This window comes from Dioscorea cayenensis, unplaced genomic scaffold (assembly GCF_009730915.1).
Source record: "Dioscorea cayenensis subsp. rotundata cultivar TDr96_F1 unplaced genomic scaffold, TDr96_F1_v2_PseudoChromosome.rev07_lg8_w22 25.fasta BLBR01000403.1, whole genome shotgun sequence".
Taxonomy (NCBI): Eukaryota; Viridiplantae; Streptophyta; class Magnoliopsida; order Dioscoreales; family Dioscoreaceae; genus Dioscorea; species Dioscorea cayenensis.
In genome coordinates, this window is record NW_024086794.1 from 57,000 (window position 1) to 64,189 (window position 7,190).

Sequence of the window (7,190 nt, forward strand, 5' to 3'; positions counted from 1 at the left end):
GCATGCTAGTGATGTAGTTTAACGTAGCAAGTTTAGCGTAGTAGGTTTATTGTAGCAGATAATGTAGCAACTTACAGGAAAATTGGCAGAATTATTGAGGACCGTAAGTATTCCGAAGCTGAGTTTAAAAGGGATTTCTATGGCATCATCTAAGGGTGTGTTTGGCCATCCTTTCTCCGTCATCATCGCCTAGGGCTTCAAGGAGGCTGGATAAGACAGATCTGAGGAAATAATCTAAGTGGAGAAGAGAAGTGCTATCAAGGAGAACATCAATGAGTTTGCCGATGAGGATCCGACAAGCTTTCATCACCACCTTCTAGTCAACATTTCATGGGAGTTTCTTTGGTATTGTTCATGTTATATATGTATCTTGAGATCCCTCTTTTATTCATGTTGAACTAGACTTCCAAGGTCACATGGCATCCAGTAAACCTTGGGATGAACTTGCTTGTATGGATGTTATGATTTATTTCTAGTGTTTTTGGTTTAGTTTGTGGTTTAAGCTTGGTGTTCTTTGATGTGTTGTTTCGCTTGACAACTCTACGATTCAACTTCTAGGTTGTACTTGGTGCGTGACCAACACCCTTGTTCTAGATTTATCTAGCTTGGAAGAGATTTATATATGAATATGTGATAAGTGCTTGTGTGATAAGAATGCGAAGTGTTCTTTCCTTACAATGAGCATTACTTTTATCAGGTTTAAGTGCTAATACATGTGTATTTGTGTTCTTTTGCGCATGTAGGGTTGTGAAGCTATGTTTTAAGAAAAGAAGCCAAAAGTAGATCGTGTACGCACTATTTGGTGGAATCTTAGAAGCGACAATGCGAAGATACAAGTGGGGCTCTAAGATACGTGAATGTGTGCCATCCTCCATGTATTCAAGCCATTACAATGAGTTGGAGGGGCACGAAGGCAGTCACATATGCGTACCCCAACTTGTTCAATAATAGCAAGATCTTCACCAATGAAATCGTTTATTGAAGAAGCGGCGTGATCTATGGCATAAACGTGTGCCTGTTTATGTTGCCTCGAAGAAAAGTGGATTTGGGAGTGTTTTTGGCAGGAGTACTGTAGCATATTACTGTAGCGAACACAAGGGGGTTTTCATTCATGGATTGCATCTCTTTATTTTTTATTTCATTATCTATTGTATTTTGCTCCACGAAGAGCTAAACCCCTAGTGGATATTTGGGTATTTGTGAACCCTAGGATGTATTCATTTTATTGAATCTCTTTATTATGCTTTCAATTAATTGATGTTTATTGTGATTTCCAATCTTGTAGGCTTGATTGTTTGAATACTCCCCTAGAGTGACACTAGGGTTGAGAATTCTTGTTGCTAACTCTTGTGAGTGAGTGGCACACCAAGAGAGTTAGCAAAAGCTAGATTGGAGAGGGTTCAGAGAGTGAGTCGAGATGTAGCGGAGCGTCCCCTTTCCTCTCCGTTATGATCTATCCTACCTCCACATTCCAAGAGTTCTTTGCGGCCATAGTAAAGTGAATGGGCTAAGGGATGACCTTCCGCTGGGGCTTAATTGCTAGTGCAACGGAGTGAAGCATTGAAGTGATTTTTGCACCTAGGGCTTAAGTGTGGTTAGGGACCTTCCACCTGGACTAAAGGATTTGGTCTATACATAGGAATAGGGTTTATCACTTGGAATCCCTAGAACTCATTGCAATTATATACGAGTGCGAGGTTGAGAGGTTATTCAATTTCTCCTCCGGGACATGGATAGACTTAGCCATGGTTAACCTTAGATTGAGGACCATGTATTAAAGGATCTCCACGACTCATTAATGCATTAGTTAGAAAGCATAATAGGGGGGTTTGCCCTTGAAATGATTGTTCTAGGCGGAACAATATCCGGGTACCCCATTTATCGTCGATTGCCTCCCCTATCTTTTATTTGCACCTCCTTTATCTTTTCTTATTTACATTTGCATTTAGTTTGTTTTCAAATCACTTTCAACATATTTTCATTCTAGTTAAATAGCAATCTTGGTTGTTCTAAGTACTATTCCTTGTGGATTTGACTACCCTCTAACCGGGGTTTTATTACTTCGACACCCGTGCACTTGCGATTTACACGCATATTTGGTCGCGTCAATATGCTGTGACCATCGGGTATTTCATACCTCTCTAACCATTATGGCAGGACCTAGGTATTGAGTATCAGCCCTAATTAGAGATTTCCCCAATTGTAATGCGATCGTAGGAGGATTTGGTTGGAAGAGATTCTGAGCCAATGCTAGTATGGGATTAGGGGTTATTACTGTGACCATCAAGGTAACCTACTTTAAGATATCTATTGGCCCAAACCACCATTGGCTATGTAATTCTAGCATCGATCTAGCTGTGGTAATCCTGAGGGAGTCCTCGCCCGGGGACCTCGCTCTTTCATTGTTACTTGCATCCTTAATGTGCTTAAATGGTATGCCTTAGTCCAACTTGTCTATATTTATCTCTCTTATTAGTTTTTTAATTTTGTTTTAAACCTGCCCTTGTTAATCTAGATAATACCATCTAGGGCAAAGTAATAGTAGCTCTTGAGACCCTAGGGAATACGAACCTCTCGTGCTTGCACAAGAGGTATTACTTGATGACCTGTACACTTGCGGATCTTACCAATGCTATGATGATGAAAGAATCTATCAAAGTTGGTGAAGAACGCCCGACAAATTAGTGAAAGACTTCCTCTCCAAACCCTAGCCGCTTTGCGTCTCAAATGCTATGAAAAAGTCCCCAAAGAATAGGGCAAAAAGTGTTTTTTATACTCAAAACACCGTGTCTGTCACGTGCTTCCACACAAGCATGTGATCCTTCACATGCCCGTGTGGGCTGCAGAACTTCCTATACGATTGAGTAGAGATTTCACCATTACATTGAACAGTATTTTGCTACAGTGATTAACTACAGTATTTTCCTACAGTGCAGTGATTCGCCTAATGTGGAATTCCAAAGATTTTCATGAGGATGGTGCACACCCATGTTCAGACTGTATTGCACTTGTAACACAGTGTTTTGACATCTTTTAACACTGTATTATACCGAATCCTATTCTTTTTGATAAGTGCTTGTGTATTTAGGATACTAAGTGTTCTTTTCTTACGATGAGCATTACTTTTATCAGATATTATTGTTAATGCATATGTTTTTGTGTTCTTTTGTGCATATAGGGTTGTGGAGCCAAATAGAAATGAAAGAAGCCAAAGTGGATTGCAAACGTGTTATGTTGATGGAATCTTGAAGTGAACACACATGAAGATACAAGTTGTGATCGGAGACATATGACTGTGTGCCAGCCTCCTTTATGATCGATGGATTATGTAAATTTGAGGGGCACAAAGGCAATCATGCTTATGTGTGATAAGTGCTTGGGCGATAAGAATACAAAGTGTTCTTTCCTTGTGTTGAGCATTACTTTTATCGGGTTTTAACACTAATATGGGTGTATTTATGTTACTTTCATGTAGGTAGGGTTATGAGGCTGATTATGAGAGAAAGAAGCCAATGTGGGTCGTAATGCACTAATTTGGAGGAAATCTTGCTAAGGTTCAAACGCGAAGACATAGGTCAGGTTCCAGATGCAGGAATGTGTGCCGACCTCCTCGTACTCGAGTTAGCACAACTATTTGGAGGGGCACAAGGGTAGTCACATTCAAGTATTCTAACTTGTCCATATAGAACAAGACCTCCACCAACATGTCCGTTATTAAAGAAGCAAGGCTATCCACGATGTAAATGTGTGCCCATTTGCTTTACCTCGATGAAAGTATGGATTCAGGAGTATTTCAGGCATGTACTGTAGTAGGGTATTATAGAAAACATTGTAGCAAAATACTGCAGCAGCACTGTTTACAACAGGCCGAGAAAACAGGAAAATAGAGAATCCACACGGGCGTGTGAAAATTTTACATGCCCGTGTGAAAAATCCACAGGGGCACCCACATGGGCGTGTGGATTCCCGATTCCAGCCCTTTAAAAGCCGATTTCAACCCCAATTTTAGCATTCTTTTCTCGATCTTTTCCCCAACTTGAGAGAGGGCGGCAGTGAGGATTTTGAGAGATATTGGCCAGGGCTTTGGAGAGGTTCTATGACTCCGATATCACGCACCATTTGGAAGAATGTTAGTGGGAGAGCTTTTGTTGGTACAGATCCGACGAGGTGTATCCTAGGCCGGACAAAGGGAACCTTAGGACGAGTAAAGGACACTCCACAAGACCATCGCCATGACTAACGAGGAGGTTTTCTATGGATGCTTTGTTTTTACATTCGATTTCATTGATTGTATCTAGCTCCATGGAGAGCTACACCCCTAGTGGGTACTTGGGTATTTTGTGAACCCTATGATGTATTCGTTTTATTGAATCTCTTTATTATGCTTTCAATTAATTGATGTTTATTGTGAGTTCCAATCTTGGAGACTTGATTGTATAAATACTCCCCTAGAGTGACACTTGGGTTGAGAGTTCTTGTAGGTAACTCTTGTGAGTGAGTGACACACCATGAGTGTTAGACAAAGCTAGATTGGAGAGGGTTGAGAGGGTGAGTCGAGAGGTAGTGGAGCATCCCCTTTCCCCTCCGGTGTGATCTATCCTACCTCCACGTTCCAAGAGTTCTTTGTGGCTATAGTAGAGTGAATGGGCTAAGGGATGACGTTCCGCTGGGGCTTAGTTGCGAGTGCAACGAAGTTAAGCGCTGAAGTGATTTTAGCACCTAGGGCTTAATTGTGGCTAGGGATCTTCCACCTGGACGAAAGGGTTCGGTCTATACATAGAAATAGGGTTTATCACTTGGAATACCTAGAGCTCATTGCAATTCTATGCGAGTGCGAGGTTGAGAGGTTATTCAATCTCTTTTCCGGGACATGTATAGAGTTAGGCATGGTTGATCTTAGATTTGGGATCATGTAATTAAGGATTTCCATGACTCATTGTGGCATCAATTAGGAAGTATAATAGAGGGTTCTTGCACTTGAAACGATTGTCCTAGGCGGATCAATATCCGGGTACCCCATCTTTATCGATTGCCTTACCTTCTCCTTTACTTCTGCTCTCCATCTTGTTTCTTTTATTTTTCGTTATTTCATATTTTGTCACACTTATCACTATTCATCTTCCACATTAGTTAAGAAACAACTTAAGTGTCTTTATTCCCTACTCTCTGTGGATACGCTACCTAGTCATCTGGGATTATTACTTCGACACCTGTGCACTTGCTGTTTACACGCATATACGGACGTGTCAAGTTTTTGGCACCGTTGCCGGGGAGTAGGAGTTTAGAAATACTTTGCACTTTGCTTTCTTAGCTATTCATTCATTCTATTTCATATCTTCTTTTCTATCATCGTTCTGATTTGGTTTTCTTTCTTTTGGTGCAACTCCAGGTTATGACCCGAGGGAACCCTTTGATATTGATTGAAGAAGATCTCGAGCTCGAACGTACACTTAGAAGAAAAGGGAAAGAACCTATGCAAGAACAGTCTAAACTAGCTGATTTGGAAATAAAAGAATCTGAAAACATGGTAGAACAGAATGAACAGCAGCGGACATTATCCGATTATGCCAGACCTTCAGTATTAGGGACACAATCGAGCATTGTACATCCCCGGATTACAGATCAGATCTTCGAGCTGAAGCCGACATTCATCAACATGTTGCAGCAATCCGCACAGTTTAATGGTTTGGCCGATGAGGATCCGAATAGTCATATAAAGAACTTTCTCAAGGTGTGTGACATGCTTAAGATAAAGGGGGTAACGGATCATGCGAAAAAGTTGAGAGCTTTCCCATTTTCCTTGAAAGGGAGAGCAAAGCAGTGGCTATACTCATTACCTAGAGCATCAATTACCACATGGGAGGAGATGGTAGAAGCTTTTCTTGAACGAAATTTTCCTCCCGGAAAATCCGCAAAGCTTAGGAATGAGATCTCGTCCTTTGTATAGTTGGAATTGGAGTCTCTATTTGAGACAAGGGAAAGGTTCAAGGAGCTCCTAAGAAAGTGCCGGCAACACAGAATCCTGGAGTAGATGATTATTCAGACCTTTTACAACGGTCTAAATCAGAGTACAAGGCAACTCTTTGATGCAGTAGCAGGAGGTACTTTAGGTAGCAAGACTCCCAGTGAGGCTCGTCAATTAATTGAAGAAATAGGGTTAAACAGCTACCAATGGAATGCTAGGGAGAAGAAAAAGTTGGCCAGCCTCCATGAGATAGATGTAGTAACCCCATTTGCGGCTCAAGTGGAATCATTGAGTAAGAAGTTAGATCTCCTAACTTTGAATAGAGTGGCGGCCATGACTACTTGTACTGGGTATGATGGAGGACATACTCCCTCCGATTGCCCGATCTCTATTGGTGATGCGTCTTCGGTTGAGAATGTCGATTTTGTAGGTAATGCTATGAGGAATCAAGGAAACCCATACAACAACACCTACAATCCGGGTTTGAAGAGTCATCCCAATTTCTTGTGGAGCAACCAAGGTCCACAAAAGGCCATGGGGCCACCGGGTTTCCAACAACAACAGCATGCCCCAAACATGGAAAACAGAGTTTCAAGTTTGGAGACCGGAATTAACGATTTGGAGAAGGCCTTAACTAGGTTTGTGCAATCATCTGATACAAGATTCGAATCAGTTATGGCTACATTCGCAATCGCACCGAATCTTTGCATAATCTTGAAAATCAAGTACGACAGATTGCGAAGTCCTTATCGGAAAGGCCACAAGGAAGCTTGCCGAGTAATACCGAGACCAACCTTAGAGAGCATGTGAAGGCGATCACTTTGAGAAGTGGTCATGAGGTTGAGGGTAAGCTTCCGAGTAAGCAACATGATGAACGCGCACCCGAGGTTATAGAGGTGGAAAAGGGAGCAAGCAAAGAGAAGGAGGTGGCAGCCCCACATTTCAAGGCATGAAGCCCTTATCCCTCTAGATTGAAGAATGACCAAGGAGATGAATAGTACAAGAATTCCATGAGTTTGTTCAAACAACTCCACATCAATATTACTTTTGTTGAGGCATTGGCTCTGACACATCCGTATATGCATGTAAACCGCAAGTGCACGGGTGTCAAAGTAATAATCCTAGATGAGTGGGTATCGTATCCACAGAGAGTAGCGAATAAAGACACTTGAGTTGTTTCTTAACTAATGTGGAAAATGAATAGTGATAAGTGTGACAAAATATG

The 7,190-nt window shown here is 41.5% G+C and overlaps 1 non-coding gene across 1 annotated transcript; it reads right to left on the reverse strand.

The window, feature by feature from the left end:
- Positions 1–5,914: 5,914 nt before the first annotated feature.
- Positions 5,915–6,021, reverse strand: LOC120254275. Its single transcript, XR_005534570.1, has one exon. It is a non-coding gene; the product is annotated as a small nucleolar RNA R71 (small nucleolar RNA).
- Positions 6,022–7,190: the final 1,169 nt, after the last annotated feature.